At 38.1% G+C, this 19,393-nt stretch overlaps 1 long non-coding RNA gene across 1 annotated transcript in view; it reads left to right on the top strand.

Moving 5' to 3' along the window:
* The window catches only part of LOC148148966 (uncharacterized), a 79,348-nt gene extending 60,241 nt beyond the window's left edge, over window positions 1-19,107 (top strand). Inside the window, exons 2-3 of the long non-coding RNA XR_015758296.1 lie at window positions 15,189-15,310; window positions 16,846-19,107. This is a non-coding gene — a long non-coding RNA (uncharacterized LOC148148966). The remainder of the gene's footprint in view (window positions 1-15,188; window positions 15,311-16,845) is intronic.
* Window positions 19,108-19,393: the final 286 nt, after the last annotated feature.

The following is a 19,393-nucleotide window of genomic DNA, read 5'->3' as shown; positions in this document are numbered from 1 at the left end:
AGGGTCACCAGATCTGAAATGTTAACTCTGATTTCTCTCCACAGATGTTGCCAGACCTGCTGAACTTTTCCAGCAATTTCTTCTTTTTGTTCATCATATTATGGTCAGTATTCACAAAATGTTATAAATAGATGTCCATCCTGTTCATTATGCATCAACCCTTGCCTGTTCTGATAGCTGATTAGAAACATACTGCTGTGAGACGATCTTGAACAGACAATATTCAATAAATCTACTTCCTTTCCTACTCATTTTGATTTCTCTCGCAAAATATCACAAATCACAATCTTTATTATTATCATATTATCCTTCTTACAGGCATCTGTAATCTGCATATATACATGTTGCATGGTGAAATTATTGCAGTCAGTAAGCCTATAATTTACTAATAGTATTTTGCATCTCCTCTTGTCACTTAATTTGTTTAATATTTATTTATGTGAAGTGGGCATCACTGGCTGGGCCAGCCTTCATTGATCATTTCTAGTCGTGCTTGAGAAGATGGTAGTTATCTGCCTTGTTGACCCATACAGTCCATTTGGTAGACCCAAAATACTGATAAGGATGGGGTTCCAGGATTTTGATCCAGAGATACATTTCTAAATCAGAATGGTGAGTAGCTTGGATGGGAACTTGCCAGTGATGATATTTCCATATATCTACTGCCTTGTCCTTCTAGATGGAATTTGTCATGGCTTTAGAAGGTGCTGTCTAAGGAACCTTGGTGAATTTCTGCAGTGCATCTTAAAGATGGGGCATAATGCTGCTACTAAGCATCGATGGTGGAGGGAATGAATATTTGTAGATGTGGTGTCAGTAAAGCATTCTGCTTTGCTCTGGATGGTGCTTCTGATGCTTCTTGAGTAGAGATGGAGGTGTACATTCCAGGCAAGGGGGAGTATTCTATCACTCTCCTGACGTTCCTGTAGGTGTTGGACAGGCTTTGGAACATCACAAGGTGAGTTATACACTGGTGTCAATGCTTTGAGTGTCAAGGAAGGATGATTATATTTTCTTTTGTTGGAGTGATCAATGCTTCATAGTTTTATGGTGTGAATGCTATGTGCTACTTAACTGACCAAACCTGGATATTGGGAGAAAGTGAGGACTGCAGATGTTGGAGATCAGAGTCAAAAAGTGTGGCGCTGGAAAAGCACAGCAGGACGGGCAACATCCGAGGAGCAGGATAGTCGATATTTCATCAAGATATTGTCTAGGTCTTGTTGCATTTAGACATGGACTGTTTCAATACTTGAGGATTTGTGAATGATGCTGGGCATTGTGCAAATATCAATGAACATCCCCAGTTTGGACCTTTATGTTGAAGGGAAAGTCACAAATGAAGCAGCTGAATATGGTTGGACCTAGGTTTCTAAATGCCAGAGCATGCAATCACACTTCAATTCCACAAAACTGTCTGTGCTTATTTAGATCCTTCCTTTCTTGATAATGCATTTTCTTAATGTTTCCAGAAACAGCTCAAACCTCCACCCCATCATTCCTATTTTACTGACATTTTGAAACATTCTATACCCTGATACAAGTTAATTTCTTGTCTTACCATGGTTCCAGATGGGTTTCTGCAATGATATACCCTATAAGCCTGATTTATGGGTTTAGTTCCTTGATTTTATTTGTAATACTAGCAGAAGATAATTTTCGAGATAACTTTGAAATGTAATCAATTGATAATGCCTTGGATCTAAATAGGAGTACTTGGGATTTGTCTGTACTTCCATGTCTCTGTACAAAAGTACTTTCATGACATCTACTGCTTTGATGGCTGAAATCTGCTCACCAATTCTTACAACATTGTTATTTATGTGGGGGATGGTGCTAGACTTTGCCATGTTACTACAACTGAACACTTTCTTAGGATGCCCAGTAATCTGCTTTGGATTACATGAACTACTCACAGAAAATTCAATCTAATCCTTATTAACATAATGACAAGTGACTGTTCTAGTTAGACCAGGAAGTGATCAAGCAAGTCTTGTAGTTTCCTGTACAGAAAGATGATGTTAACGCTATCTTCATCCTGAGCAGAAATTTACACTGCAGAGTGAGTTGGCATGTCCATACAACAGACTCCTTGCTCATGAGATTCCCAGATGATCTCATTGCAATCTTACCAGCTCATACATTCCATACCCTGTATTTGACAAGGTAAGAAAACTTTTGCGTTAATGAGTAAAGGCCAACCAGGGGCATGTGCTCTGTTCCAGCAAGTTATTGTCCTAAGTTTTCAAAAGTCTCATTGCTCTCACATTATTGTTCTCAATGCATAGTTCCAACGACTTGTTGGATTAAACCATTTCAAGCAGAAGGGTGTGGGAAGAAGTTTAATTAACAGGACATATTCCAGCAAGATTTGGACATCAGTCTCTCTCTAACTCATTTGATTTTAATGCTTTTCCTAATGCATTAATATCTAGCCTCACTACACAAAGTGATGTGTATTATTCTGGGGTTGCAGCAAGGGGTTAATGTCCTTGCAATGTAAAAAACATATGGGCAGAAAGCTGAAGAAGAACTGGGGAGTCAAATCCCATTTTCCAGCTCTTAGTCCATAGCCTTGTAGGTTATGGCATTTCAAATACCCACCGACATATATTTTAAAAGTGTCGCTACCAGCCATTCAAAGAATTCCAGAGCCTTTCGATTAAAACAACCTCCTAAAACCTCTCTAGCCCTTCTTGCTAATTACTTTAATTCAATGTTCTATGGTTATTAACCTCTTTGTCAAGGAAATAGTTGCTTTCTATCCACTCATTGCTGATAAAGTTTATGAGATAAAAAAGGTTACTACTTAAAATAGCAACAACTAAAAATCAATATTGAAGGCAAACACATTGTTCTCTTAGTTCACTTCAATTATTAACTGCTTTTCTTTTAGATTCATATTACTTCACAAAGATAAATATCAATCTAGTATAAGATTTTGCAATAAAATCATTATTGTAAATAATATCTATCCTTATTTGATAAACTGTAAATATTTGCTTAAATTCAACATTAACAGTATTTATATTTTCACATGGAAAAGCTTAACAAGCAAGCGGTCTATTAATCAGAAGGGAATATTATGACATTTCATTGACCTCCATCTTGGTTTTCTATCCATTGGTTATGAATGGCTAATCAACTATCATAACTTTCTAAAGGCTAGAAATCACCTTTGGCTATATTACTGTATGAATACTTCTTGAATTCACATTAAATTCTTCCTTTCACTGTTTTAAGTGGGGCAATTACCTGTGAGAAATAAGCCGATTAATGCCTCCATTGTTGTGGCAGAGAAATGAGTCTGACAATTTATGCATTGTGTTTGCAAAATGCCATCACAATAATTTCTAGGGTACAATTGCTAAGTGCATTTATATTCACAGATTTCTTGCACCTTATGGGAATATTTACATCTTAGTCCATAAAATGTTTCACTACAGTGTTCTGGCTTCATTCGATATGACTTTAATTGTCAGAGCAATATTATGTTATAATTATCTTCTGAGATGATCTGTCATTTACATTTCAAGCCTATTGAATCCAAGCTTATGAGAATTCCATTCTTTCCTAGCCTCTGACAGGTCAATATAATTGTGGAGAAGAGGAACTATTTTCATGGCTGTTTAAGCTATTTCCAGCTCATTTTCATTCCCCATGAAATCAGCCAAATGGTCCATTGAGAAGCTTTTTGTTGATTGACTATTCCTTACTGATATAAATATATTATTGTATCATCACAGAATCCTGAAAGAAGCAGAAAGGTAATAACTAAGGTCTCTACGAATTTGTTATTTCCAGTGTTATTTTGTTTGCTGAGACTTGGGTGTAGATAACAACCAAATTATGATTCTCTCCAACAATTAATGACTGCTCTAAGTTATAGAAAATAGACTTCATTATTTGTAGAGATAGCTTCATACATAGAAAGGGTTCTGTACGATGCTACAGCCACCTCAGGAAAATCAGCAAAATACTAAATAAACATTGAAATAATAGTGGATGCTGTAAATCAGGATAAATAATAGAAATTTCTGGAAAAGTTCAGCAGGTTTGGTAGCATCTGTGGATAGAAATCAGAGGTTAACATTTCGTGTCTAGTGACCTTTCCTTAGAACAGACCTGCTGAGCTTTTCCAGCAATTTCTTTTTTGTCTCTTTTGTATAATACTATTGGGCAGTTGTTTTCAACTGGCGCTCATTTCTTGCCAGAAAAGCAAATGGAGGCAATGGGAAGTCAAGGTGGTTGGAAGGAAGAAATTGAGATAGTTTGCTGCCAAAAGTAAATTGGATTCTATGCTTGTTGGAGGATCCTGCAGAGAAAATTAATTAATTTGTAGTTCATTTTGGTAGCGATTCCAATCCATAAGAAATTTATCCATTGTAAGAAATAGTCAATTGACAGTATAGAACTTCTGTATTGAATTTTGTAACCATGGGGTGTAGTCAGTATCTTGCTGTTATGACCATCTGAAGGGATAAGGTGCTTGATATGATGCACTAGGTTTTGGAGCTAATGGTCTCCATATCTCTCATTATACGGGTGGTATTAAAATTCATATACCATATTGATAATTTGTGATAGAATGTCCTTTTAGTTTGAAGGCAGTTTCCTGTTACTTGTCTTGCTATTGCATTGCAGCAATGTGAAAAAGCTGCAGGTTAATGGCAATTTCTGATAGATCATTTTTCACTGCATATTGCACTGATTCATGAATGACCCTGACTATCACAGCTAGTCCCTGCAAAGCCTTCTATTCATTTCAGATTACCTTGGAGACTATCTTAAGTTTGAGCAACAGGTAAGTATGATGCATCTGTGTGTACAGAAATCTAATAATACACGGGGCCCTCGTCTTTACAGGTATTTAGCGTATGTGCACACTGTGTCTTTTTTCAAATCAACAAAATAACTGATAGATTTTCTCTGATCATTTCTCACGGCAATTCCTTGATCTATCCCAGTCAATGTTTCTATGCTGTATGACTCTAAATCACCTGCATTAAAATTTAAACAAATCTTGTCACTTGATTGGGTGGCATGGTGGCTCAGTGGTTAGCATTGTGGCGTCACAGTGCAAGGCATCAATCAGGGCTTGATTCCAGCCCTGGGTGACTGTCCATGTGGAGGTTGCACATTCTTTTTGTGTCTGTATGGGTTTCCTTCCAAAGATGTGCAAGTTAGGTGGATTGGCCATACTAAATTGATAATGGTGTCCAGGGTTGTACAGGTTTGGTGGATTAGCCATGAGAAATGAAAGGTTAGGGAGATGGGTCTGGGTGGTTTGTTTGTCTGTGTAGACTTGATGGGCTGAATGGTTTGTTTCCACACTGTGGCGATTCTAACTACAGTTATCATTAACTGGTGTATTCTCCATGACAACACCTCTACAAATCAGAGTTCATTTGCCAATGTATCAGCACTCTCCTTTAATATAGTTTTCTCTATACTTTGCTGTTTCTTGTAAATTGTCCTGATAACTGCAAGATAGAAAGCTTCAACTAAATATTGAGAGCTGTATTTGATAACCTAGTATGTGCATGTATCAAAGGAGTGTTACAATACATATGGAGTTGAAGAACTGGGGGTGACACAGTGGCTCAGTAGTTAGCACTGTTGTCTCACCTCCCCAGGGACCTAGGTTTGATTCCCACCTCAGATGACTGTCTGTGTGGAGTTTGCACATTCTCTCTGTGTCTGCATGAGTTTCCTCTGGGTGCTCTGGTTTCCTCCCACAATCCAAAGATGTGCAGGTCAGGTGAATTGGCCATGCTAAATTGCCTATAACGTTAGGTGCATTAGTCAGAGGTAAATATAGGGTAGGGGAATGGATCTGGGTGGGTTGCTTTTTGGAGGGTCAGTGTGGACTAGTTGGGCCAAATGGCCTGTTTCCATACTGTAGGGAATTTAATCTAATTTTAAAAAAAACTTACTTAGTTATAAGGTGCAAGCAGTCTCAGTAACAGTGTGTGCAGACACTTAAAACCCAGAGATAATCCAGACCCATACCTGAATGTTCAAGGAGCGGTATTAGGTTCAAGCACAAGATATAGCATGATGTCAGCTCATGTAAAATGAAATATATGTTCCCAAAGCAGGAGATAGGACACCACCAGAAATAATGGTTGTTGTGATCCAACAACTTGAACAGGCACAATCAGATAATTCTTTCTGTTTGCAACCTATTTCATTGTCAAAATGGTCAAACTCTCAAACAAGAATAAAATTACTTCATTATTGTTCTTCTTGTTTGTGACATTTTGAGTTTATTCACTCATCATATCTGATGACAAAACATGGAATTATTAGAAATGAAAGAACTTGACCAATCTTTGAGACTGAGGAATGTGAATAGATTTGGACAACTGATTTCTCTCAACAAATTCCTTTCACGTGCTGTATGATGGTAGACCTGGGGCTAATGAGTAATGCTGCGTAGGAAATTTTTAATTTGTGCAAGACTGAATTAATTTAATTTCAGACAATGTCACACTGCAGCATTGCATTTCTGCGCATATATATTTGTTAGAGTCATAGAGTCATAGAGATGTACAGTATGGAAACAGACCCTTTAGTCCAACCCGTCCATGCCGACCAGATATCCCAACCCAATCGAGTCCCACCTGCCAGCACCTGGCCCATATCCCTCCAAACCCTTCCTATTCATATACCCATCCAAATGCCTCTTAAATGTTGCAATTGTATTAGCCTCCATCACTTCCTCTGGCAGCTCATTCCATACACGTACCACCCTCTGTGTGGAAGAAGTTGCCCCTTAGTTCTCTTTTATATCTCTCCCCTCTCATTCTAAACCTATATCCTGTAGTTCTGGACTCACTGACTCCAGGGAAAAGACTTTGTCTATTTACCCTATACATGCCCCTCATAATTTTGTAAACCTTTATAAGGTCACCCCTCAGCCTCTGTTGCCCCAGAGAAAACAGCCCCAGCCTGTTCAGCCTCTCCCTGTAGCTCAAATCCTCCAACCCTGGCAACATCCTTGTAAATCTTTTCTGAACCGTTTCAAGTTTCACAACATCTTTCTGATAGGAAGGAGACCAGAATTGCATGCAATATTCCAACAGTGGCCTAACCAATGTCCTGTACAGCCGCAACATGGCCTCCCAACTCCTGTACTCAATACGCTGACCAATAAAAGAAAGCATACTAAATGCCTTCTTCACTATCCTATCTACCTGCGACTCCACTTTCAAGGAGCTATGAACCTGCACTCCAAGGTCTCTTTGTTCAGCAGCACTCCTTGCTAAGATTTGCTTTCCCAAAATGCAGCACCTCGCATTTATCTGAATTAAACTCCATCTGCCACTTCTCAGCCCATTGGCCCATCTGGTCAAGATCCTGTTGTAATCTGAGGTAACCCTCTTCACTGTCCACTACACCTCCAATTTGTTGGAGTTGCTCCACCTTGCAGTGATATTGCTCCTAAACATACAGACAGAGTATCTTCCACAGCGTGGATATGAAGTTAAAATCAAATCAAGTCAAATCATATCTGTCAGGTGGTGTAGTGCATAGGAATGGCCACCTTTGTTGAGAGCTTGCTATTTCCTCAAACATTTGAGTACGCGAAAGGCCCAGAGTGGACCAAGAATGTGCAGTTTCAGTGTTATAGATAACTTCAGACTTACACATGAAGGAGCAGAACAAACAAATTAGCACATTTTTATGTAATATAACCTCCCAGTAAATGAAATTCTGTTAAGGCAAGTTGTGATAAAAAGCACTACAGACTGTTAAGCATTGATTAAAGTGTTCAATGTGTAACTTAGCCCACAAGAAATTTAGTGATAGAACATGCAAGATTTAATTAGCAATCTCAGTGTTTGGGAGAATCGATAGAAGGCTTTTTAATGGATGCATTTTGTCTAGCATGACGTTGCGGGTACATAGCTTTGAAGGATGAATTCATTGGAGACTGTATTATGGTCAGTGTCAGAAAGGAGAAGCTGTCTGACTTACTTCAATTTAAGGAGGATCTAACATTGGAACAGGCAACATTGGAACTGCACAGACTAAAATCAAGGTCCAAAATTAGTACAAGAGACACTAGCTCCAACACAATATTGCCACTCTCCCCAAAGCCCATTAAAATGCTCCAAAAGCAGGAATCAATGACATCAGCAATGTTAGGTTGTACAAGATAGCCAACTCAAGTTCATTTTAATTACTACATTGGTTTGCCTTCATATTCACTTTCAATAAATAAAACTTGCAGTAATTAGCTTTATTATATCCAATCTTATTACAATGGAAATTAATTATTTTATTTATATCACTTTTAGATTCTAACATTTTTCCCTTTATTATTTTGTCATCCTTCTGTTTATTCCCCAAAGCTAATGTCGTTTCCATTCCCAGATTTTCTGTTCTTCCAGTTTCTTTGATGGTTCCATGTGACCATTTCCCCATATGTAATTTTCTCTCTGTGATATCATAGGTATTCACCAGGGCTGTCACTTCCCAATCTTTGATACTTGTCATTCATCGAAATAAAGTCTTAAGGATTGTTAAAACATTGTTTTGGAATTCTTCCATCATCATGAATACTCAAAAATCTTAAACTTCAGTGATCAAAACCACTCATTCCACATCATTTCTTTTCCACTTGCAAATTCTGCAAACATCTGATTAGGGTTCTTTCCTACATTCCTAAACTTTAACTAATAAATCTCAGGGAAAATTCATAAACATTGAGTATTGCTTATATTTTAATAGTTTCATTGTCATAAGAGCATAAGAACAAAGAATGAGAGTAGGCAATTCAGCTCTTTGAGCCTGCTCTGCCATTTGATACAATCATGGCTGATCTCATATTGGCTACAGCTACATTTACCTTCCTGGTCTCCATAACCTTGAACCCATTGCTAAATAAAAATCTGTCTATCTCCTCCTTAAATGTATTCAATGTCTCAGCATCCCCCCCCACTCTAGGATAGTGAATTCCACAGATTCACAACACTTTGAGAGAAGTCATTTTGCCTCACCTCTGTTTTACATCTGCTACCCCTTATCCTAAAACAACAGAAAGCGGCAGAGTAACTCGACGCAGAGTGAAAACCTTGTCAAACATTAATCCAGGATGGAGAGTCTGGTTAAGGAACAGAAAATCAGTAGCTATGGTCATCAGAGAAACAGCAACTGAGATTGTTTGTTGTCAGAACCCCTGAAGGGACAGTCAGGATGAATAGGCACATGCTGATCTTACTCAAGGCAGGAAGTGACTCAGCAGTGTGATTATTACAGAATGGCGATAACCATATCTATAGTACCTCAGGCAAGGTACAGAGTGTTATAACAATTCTAGATACAGTATAACACCATCACCCAAGTGCTGAATTTAACTGAACTAGATTAGGACATCCTGTCAATATTCCAGATCAACCTCCCCTGCGATATTTGGACCCCAATTCCTTATCCTATGGCCTCATTGAGCGTCAGGATGCACAGTTTGGGAACTCCTGCTTGAACAGTTGTTGGATAGATTGGTCTAGGTTTTTCTTACTTCTTGTCTGCTGGAGTTGTCTGTTCTCAGTGTTTCAGAGAGGAATACAATGTGGTTTCCTCGCACTGTCCCTTTAATTTGTTTCTGCACTACTGATTCATGAAGAAAGGCACCTTGCACAGCCCTGGTGAACAGTCTCATGGACCTTATCAGGATTCCAGAAAGGGTCCCTTGTTTGAACAAGTTTGGCTGAAACTGCACTTTCTCATGTGGGAGTGTCTTTCAACTTATGCAGTGATTATTCGCTAATACTTCAATTAAAATTCAGTCTTTCTAATATGATTATGAATTACATTAATGCATTCATTACAACATAACTCAATCAAATTCATTACTTTTGCAATTATTTGTTTCAGGAATGGCTCCTATTAATACACTGATTTAAAATACAATGACATAAATGAGTACTTCAGTCACATTTTAATACCAAATGGCTGTGATGACCTTGTTGCTTATGACTATGAATGTACTATGAGAAAGGTCAAGTTAAAATCTAACTACACCAAGCCCAATTCCACCTCTTTACAGTTTTTGGATAAATATGGACAATGCATGTCCCATTCACATTCCATCTACAACTTTCAAAAACACTGCTGATGGCTTCTCTTAAAATTTCTTTTGGAGAACTGTGGTTTTTTTAATTCATTCACAGAATGCGGCCATCACTGGCTAGCCTTTATTGCCCTTCCCTTCTTACCCAGAAGGCAGTTTAAGATTCAACCACATTGATGTGAGCCTAGAGTCACATATAGGCCTGACAGGTAAGGACAGCAGTTCCCTTCCCGAAAGGGCTTTAGTGAACCAAACAGGTTTTTACCAACAATTGCTTCACAACCATCATTAGACTCTTAATTCAGCTTTTTAAAAATGAATTCAAATTCCACTGTCTGCCATGGTAAGATTCAAACCCAGGTCCCCAGCATATTACCTGGGTCTCTGGATTAATAGTCTAGCAACAATATCACTAAATACACATCCTGAATATTAAGACTAAATGAGCATGAGGTGAAGCACAAAGAGGCGTCAAACCAGATGTTGTGTGATTTTTAAACTTTGTCCACCCCAGTCCAACACCGATATCTCCACATCAAAACTGAAAGGTAAATTGGTGAAAACAGTGAGATTTTCAACCAAACAGACCCCGTTCCTGAACACATTCAGAGGTACTAATGGATCGAATAAATTTCCCAATGAAACTGGGAAAAGCCTGCCAGTAAGACTAAGAAGCTGTGCCTGGAGGGAAGAAGGAGGTGTGCAGCAAATGGATTTTGGTGCCATGCTCTTGGATTCAAAGCCCAAAGTGGGTTAATGACATAAGAATGACAAGAAAAGTAAGTATAGTTGTATCCTTATGAACATATTATCTAAATCCCTTGATTTGTTTTTCATGCTTAATCAAGCGCTGCATTCTTTCACAGTGAATTACATTGCAGATGTATATAGCCTTTGTGCTTCTCTCTGTGTGCTTCCTCACATCCCTATTTGCCCATTTATCACTCATACTAGCCCTCATCTTTTTGCAATATCATGCAGTTTCTTCAAAGTCACCCGAAACAAATGTTTTCCATCCAGCAGTGCAACATGTGTCATTATCTTGCTTATAGGTCTCTTGATGATTTGATGTCAGCAACAAGTGAATTTTGATCATATGCATCATGCTTACTTAAAGCTTTCTTACCTTGACAGTTCCAATTTGTGTTCGTAATTTCCTATGCGGTCTTCAAGTGAATCATGGGAACTGGTGGAGGTTGCATCATGTTCTTCCAGCTTATCATCTTGTTTCTTCTCAGTATTATGTGAAAAGGCTCTGTGATTGGTGCCTTGTTCCTCCTGCAGGTCCACACATCTTGGCTGTGTAATGTTGTGCTGAGTACAGTACATTTTGACAGTTCTGGAGATGGAGGTTGGTGAATACTCAATGGATCTCCAGACATCTGGAGAAACCTCAGCACATTTTCATTATGCTGATTGCTTGGTTGTTTTATGGGTTTCATTATATTGCGGACTGATTTGTTGAGTTACCATTACACCACTGCATCCGCATTAATCGCTCTGCAATGACATCACTTCCCACTTCAGCACTGTGCCCACCAATGATTTGGCCTTAGCCCACTCTTTCTTCTCATCTCTGTGCTGCCAGTCAGCAACATTATTGCAAAACACAGCATCAGTTGCTGCATCTACATTGCTTACATGCAGCTTTGTGATACCACCACCTCTCTCTCAAGCCCTCCCCTGTCTCCAAGTTGTCTGACTGCTGTCTATCATCCAGCATTATATGAGCAGAACCTTCTTCCCCAACTATGCACTGGAAAGACTGAAGCCATTGTTTTCAGTCCCTGATACAAAAATCCATTGCCTCGTCATTAACTCTATCCCACATCCTGGCAACTCTCTGATCCTGAACCAGACAATTCCAGCATTTATCCTCAAGATGACTTTCTGATCACATATTCATACCATCACTAATTCTTTCCATTTTAGCTCCAAACATCAACCACATTCCCCCCACAGCTCATCTGCTAGTGAAACCGTAATCCATGCATTTGTTACTTTCAGACTCAACTGGTCAAATCCACTCCTGCAATGTTGCCTATTTTCTATTCTCCAAAATCTTTCTTGTTCAAACAAAGCTGCCTGTGTGCTAATTCACACCAAGTCTCATCCGTCCATCAACCCATGCTTACCAACATCCATCAGGTCCCTGTTAAATAATGTCTAGAATTTAAACGCTTCTTGTTTGAGAATCCTGAGTTTGAGTGCCCTAGCCACTTCTGTAGTCTATCCATCCACAAAATCCTCTGAGGTATCTGTGAGGTGGTCGCATTCATGAATTCCTACTGCTTGAGCATCCTAATTTTAATAGTGGCAGTACCAAGGCCTTAAGCTGTGGAGTTCCATCTCTATCTCTTTTTTCATCTTTAAGATGCTGCTTCATAGCATCTGTCTTCTTTGCAGTTTTTGGTTATAGAACATTACAGCGCAGTACAGGCCCTTCAGCCCTCAATGTTGTGCCAACCTGTGAAACCAATCTGAAACACATCTAACCTACACTATTCCATTGTCATCCATATGTTTGTCAAGTTTTGTTATTTTTCTTTTAATTTATCTCTCAACTGTATTTGTTTCTCTGCCAGCTTTTTGTATGAATGGGGCTGACAACAAAGGTTATTGGGTTCACATCCGAGACATTAATTAGATTACCTTATTGTTTCACTTTGCTCTGTTATTATTAATAAGTTGTTACATCTTTTTTCTTTATTTTGGTACAATTGTACAGCTCATTGAGAATAGGTTTGGTCTCCTTATTTTTAAAAAAGATACAAATGCATTAGAAGATATTCAGAGAAGGTTGACTCAACTGATACTTGGGATTGAGGGAGTAGGAGTTTATTTTATGAGGAAAGTTTGGACAGACAGGACTGTCTACATAATATTGTGGTGTGGCAGTTCCTGTATCCTTTGAGATTTAGAAGAATAAGAGATAATCTTATTAAGATATATAAGGTTCTGAGAATGATCTGACATCCTGGATGCGACAAGGATGTTTACTCTTGTAGGAGGGACTAGAACTAAGGGACATATATTGTTTAAAAATATGTGATGAGAAGATCTTTTGCATACATGGTTTAGAGTCTTTGGTACTCTCTTTCCCAGAGAAAGATGGAGACAGAGTCATTTAATATTTTTAAGGTAGAAGTAGGTAGATCCTTGACTGACAAGGGAATCAAAGGTTATTGAGGAGAACGCGGAGTTGAGTTGCAATCAGATTAGTTATGATCTTATTCAATGGTGGAGTAGGTAAAGATCTAAGACCCCTCAAGAGGGGCCTCTTGGTTCAAGATTGGTTAAAAGAATCAATGAATACAGTCTGTTCAAAAAGCAAGGGGCATTAATTTATTGAATTAAGGTACCTTGACGCAATTCTATCCAGCAAAACAGAGGTTAAGGCTTTTGTGTTCCATGGTGAAGTTGAGCAATTACATTTAAAAATTACATATTATTTATGTTTTTTTTAAGAGATAGTACAGCCTTAATTACAAGAAAGACCAATCACATATAATAAGGTGACATGATTTACAGCAAGTTAATCCAATGATATTTCCTGGGAAAGGGTTCTTAATTACAAGAAAAGTCCAATCAACTGTAATATGGTGACATGATTGACAACAGGCTAATCCAATGGTATTCCTTGGAAAAGAAATCTTATTTACGTAAATTGTCATGCCATGTATCAGTTGAATGTTAGTTCAAATGGTCAATTAATGTGCCAGTATTCATTTTATGAAAACTCTATTGTCCTCTTATCTTTGAATTTCAGCTTAATTCTACAAATCAGCAGTACAGGTTCACAAGGTTCAATCGTATTCTCAGCCATTTTATAGTATTTTTTTAAATTGAAAAACTATTTTGTGGTTAATAAAAATCTACATATACTGGTTGCCTAAATTCAAATTTTAGGTCTACATTCCCTCCTTTGGTCATTCTATGACCGCACCATAAAGGCACGGTTCAAATTAATCCAATTCAATGGCAGCAAAAGACTGCAATACTTCCTTTTCCTCTGAATGGGAATGAGGGGCAGGCAATGATGCTTCCTCATCATGATTTAAGTGGAGAAGAAGCATTTTCTGGGTGGAACCAATATTGTCAATAGAAGTTAATATTTTAGCAATAATACACTTAACTATAGCAATGCCAACAAAAATAAACAATTAAAACAATAGCACCATACATAGCCATATTAATTAGCCAGTTGTACCATAAGCCAAAACCCCAATCTCCCCGTCCTGCACCTTCATTCATTTGGTTGACAAAAGTGCAAATACTATCGATATGTCTAGTGATGTTTTCGATAAGATCAGTGACCCCCATAATGCATTTTCCTTTAACTATAGCACAAAATCCACCTTCCTTCACAAGTATGTAATTGGTTTTGTTGGGCTAAAAGGGCAATTCTGACAGCATGTCCCTAATTTCTATTAAGGCAGCAGTTGTCTCATTTCACAAAATTGTGAGTCCACAAATGACATAATTATGGTTTTGATGACTAATAATTTGTGAAGACCCTCCTAATGAAAGAACACTAAGAGCTGCAAATGCCAATGAGTGTGTTTTACTTCTTGGTATGGCCTTTGGATTCTTCCATTCTGCACAGTAAAATAAAGAACTTAGATTCTACTCTGAATCCTGAGACTATGTCTAGCATACCGACTCTTTTTGAGGATTGGAATTTTGTTCTTGTATACCTGCTGAGCCCCTAACATTTCCCGATTGTCCCCAGCCTTAATTTAAATCACTCACTTGTTACAAACCTTTCCTTTTTTTTGAAAATGAAGCATCCAGCCTTCATAGCCGATATCATGGGGATGAGTGACCTGCGCCATCCTAAACCGGGTCCCATCCTGGGAACTAGAGTTATGTTAATGAAACATGCCCCTAGTTGGAAGTCCAAACCGGCCACATTTGCTCAATATGTCCCAGGATGATGCGAATGTAAATGCAGTAAAATTCAGGAGTAGCCTGAATATGAATGGCTTGTTTTACAAGACTGAAAGATGCGCCTATCTGTCTGATGGAAGTGACAAACAGTTGAATAATAATCAAGAAGCTCAATTACCTTTATTTAACCCTATGCTTTTGCAATGTTTTCCACCTGGAGTCACTGACAGGATCCAGACCAACAGTATGAACCAGTCCAGGAATTTTTAGTCGCAAATGAGGTGAGCGGTGGTTTTCTATTGGGATGGCCAGAACCGGACTGAACCATGATGCAAGTTACAGGTAAAACAAATTATATTCAGTATCCTCGTGATCTCAGCCCTGATAGGGTTGATTGGAACCAGGATACCCACTGGGGGTGGAACCTATCTCATGTGTCCACCCGATGACCACTGCTGGATAATCTTTTCCTGAGGGGATCCTGAAAATGGGGACAGGCAGGCTCCAACATTTCATCTTTGAGACTGGCAACAAGAGATCAAAAACCCCAGGGATAAATGCCTGGCCCTTGCTTTAACTATTGAAATGTGGCCAAGGGGGAGTAATGTGTCTTTAATGTTAACTCAGAGCAGATGTTGGGAATTGACATGCTTTCATCCTATCAAAAGGAAAAGCTACTAATATATACTGACTCGTCATTGTGCTTTTAATATGATCCATGATTTTAGAGCCTTATGGGAACATTGAAGATTTTTAACCCCCAAAGGGGCAGCGTTATAGTAATGCTATTTTGTCCAATCAATCTGACAGTTATCAAGATGTTCAGCTCATGCTGATGAAACTGATACAGTTTCCAAAGTAGTAGGCAAGTATATGCAGCTGCCAAGCAGGCAACCTTACACCCATTCTGATCCCATTGGTTAAAGAATTTAAATTTAAATGAAGAGCTAAGACCCCTCAAGAGGGGCCTTTTGGTACGAGATCGATAAAAGAATCGACAAATGCGGTCTGTTCAAAAAGTAAGGGTCATTAGTTTATTGAATTAAGGTACCTTTATGCAATTCTATCCAGCAACACAGAGGTTAAAGCTTGTTAAATATAAAATAAGTGTCTGGCTGAGCTATTATCTTCACTTAGATATTTAATACTGAACAGTGATGGCTTATAAATTTGAGATTGTACCAATATCTAAATTCTGGGGTTAGCTCAATATTAGAAAAATTCCAGTGTGGTTTGAAAGCTTTGTGTCATGTTACCATAATTTGGGGACAGCATTGCCCTCCAGCCAATATTCATTACCAACTTTTCTGCTCAAAATCAACATCAGGTTTCTACACTTAATTCTAATTACTGTTAACTACAGCTATAGATCAAGCCATTTAATTGTTGCACAATATTAACGTTTTTTTTACAAAATGAGAATACAATATATTGCAGAACTAATCTAAATTTTAGATAATATAGATGTTTTTTAGTAGCAAAACTTCAAAGAGTATTACATCCTAGCAAAGCTGGATTTATAGAAATAGGTTTGCTTCATTCGCCCATGCCTGGGCTTATCCATATAAAATAAGAAGATAATGGGTAGGAAGGAAATCTCTAGTGCAGACTTTAAAATGAATGAGCTGTTTGCCAATATGGGCAATGTATTTATTCTAGTGGGCTATTTGAGTTTGATTAATTTGAGAATTGTTTATTTCAAAATTACTCTTAGGACTTCTAGCCTGCTGAAGAGCACAAATTATGGCCTCAAATAAGGTACTCCCGTGATACTCAAAACATAATATGGGTGACCTCTACTAGATTAGTTTGTATTACTTTTTTGCTGCTGCCTATTTTAATCGACTATGTGTATATTGTATATACTTATAAAAAAGGAAGAAATGGTTTCTACTTTATTACAATGGACACTCTGCAGTCTCCAACATTGCAAGGGGGAAGATGATAAAGATCGAACTTGACCTGCTGTGTGGACTTGGCATTGCCAGCATTGGTGCTCAAGAAGGGACAGTTTACCTGTGCGATCCTGAGCAAACACAGACTGTGTACGAACTATGCCAGGAAGATGTCCTTGTGTGCCGAAAATCTGAATGTTGCCAAGAATGACTATTGCCGTGGTCAATTGCATCAAAAAGATTAACAGTTCATTTTTCAGAACAAGTCTAAATGGTCTTTACCCTGTAAAGGTGTTGTGTGCCAGTTTGATTACATTTGTACTATGGGCATCCCTGATAAGCCTTGTCCCCTTTCAGATAGATCACGTAGTAAAAGAGACAAAGGGGGGATGTTATCCTTCACTAACAATTTGTTTCTAGAAACTCACAATAAAATATTTGGAGAGAATTAAGTAATCTTGTTATGCCCTTACTTCAGCAAGAGACTCCCTGACGCCTTTAATCCTTCCAAATTCTAACATGGGCATACGGAATGGTACTAAAGTATTTACAGGACATAATATCTCTTTTAGCTATTACCTATCTCCACCTGCTATTTGATTATAGACTTCTTCCAATAAATCCGCAATATTCTATCTAAATTGCTACAATGGTAAGGTATGGGGGTGCGCTTATGTAAGAGTGCCTAAAATTATTCCCTGTGCTATGATTAAATGTATTAATCGTCACTGCTTTTCTGAAGGACCTCGCAACTCGTGTGTATGCCTTAATGAAAAATGTATCCCTATTACCACTGGAATTCAAACTTGATGTGGAGAGGGTAACAACACCCACTTTCATTATGATTCCCCTAACGGCACTAATATTTTCCCAGTTATTGGATGGATAGAACCATTTTGGGATGTCGACCTTCTTATCAAGAAACTTACCTCATTTGATTAGATGATTTTCACCCTCAGCACCCAGGGCCAAATTACGTAATCATGGGTTATCCACATAGGCTCCAGGGACTCCTATTCATGCTCCTAGTCTGTATATTCATATGTTCATCGATGCCAGATTATGAAGAAGAATTAACAGCATATTTAATAATAAAACATTGCTTTTGAAGTTACTGCTTTCATTTGTTTCATAAATTATGACTTATTTTATACAATGTGTGCCCTTCATTGTTTTATTTTCTTGTTCTTCCTTTCGGAAGAATCCATTTACATTGGAATATACCACCTCAGGTTTCAGGTACCATTCCTTCCCTTGGTATGTGATCATCTTCACGTGTGAGCAGTAAAGGCTGGTGAGCTATTCAAATATGAAACATCACTCTTGGCTTTAATTCAGTTCCCAACCAATATCTATCGAAGTGTTTTACAGGTGCAGTGGATGGATGTTGCTGCATAATCTTCTGATGTGGCAGTCCTTGCTAATATCTCCTTATGTGACTTACTGTCAAGTTTTGTTTTATAGCACACTTCTGAAAAGCCTTCGAACATTTTATTATATTAAAACAAATTACCTAAATATACCTCTTCTATGAGATATACATCAGCAACATATTGTGAAAAAGGCACCCTTGAATTTGATGAATGTGCCTGGGTGATTGAGGGTAACCTTACTTGTAACCTGCATGCAGTCAGCAGGCTGTTCAACATTAGCCAGACCTACAAAACCAAGCATTCTCTCTCCTTGACTGGCATCATTGGTAAAATAGATGTTATTTTAGAAAAACCAAACATCCAGTCACCTCTTTTTATGCATTATATGAGCTGCTGATTGAGAGAGTTTGTAAAGGCATTCTGCAGAGCCAAGTCAAATAAGTTGACGGGGTGGTGACTTTGACAACCTGGTAGCTAACATACTGGAAAAGCATGCCACCAGGTCCATTTAGCACCAGGTCTTGTTCCAGCAGGTGGCAAATTTTTACCACTAACCAATAGGAGATGCTGAATCGTCTGAAACACTAGTTTTCAGAGATGATGCAATGTATCTTGATATGGTGTCATGTGAGCAGTACTTCTATCTGGCCATTCCCTTTCTTCGATAAAGCTACAATCTGAGAAGTGGGATTTATTGTGCTTGCTGTTCCTATTGTGATGATGATTATTTGGCAAATTGGGTTCTAGAATGGACAGAACTATGTAAGTTTCATTTGTATTACTATGCTGTATGGGTTAAGAAGGATAAGTTATTGTTTTAATTTCATTTTGAGTTCTGAGTGGTAACTGGTGTTTGTAAAGTTGTTTCAATGCAAATAAATGAGCCTTTTAAAAAAAATTGAATAATTTTTGAGTTTAGAAAATAAAGTTTTAAGATAACAAAAATAATGTGCTATTGCCTGCCAACAAGGTATCCTACTGAACAAGGATACAGGGACAGAAATGAGCTTCTTTTACAAAAAGAGAGAATCATCCAGAAGGTTAGTAAGCTTCTTTAAGAGAAAAGCAGCTCATTCAGAGAGAAACATCCTGTAACATCAACAGTACATTTTAGGAGTCTCGAAAATATGCAGGCAGAAAGAGATGTCCTGATTCAT

The sequence above is a fragment of the Chiloscyllium plagiosum genome, unplaced genomic scaffold (genome assembly GCF_037043375.1).
Source record: "Chiloscyllium plagiosum isolate Xiang-an unplaced genomic scaffold, Cpla_swu_hap1 HiC_scaffold_10, whole genome shotgun sequence".
NCBI classification, from domain to species: domain Eukaryota; kingdom Metazoa; phylum Chordata; class Chondrichthyes; order Orectolobiformes; family Hemiscylliidae; genus Chiloscyllium; species Chiloscyllium plagiosum.
The sequence above is the reverse complement of the archived record's forward strand: the minus strand, read 5'-3'. Positions and strand labels throughout refer to the sequence as shown.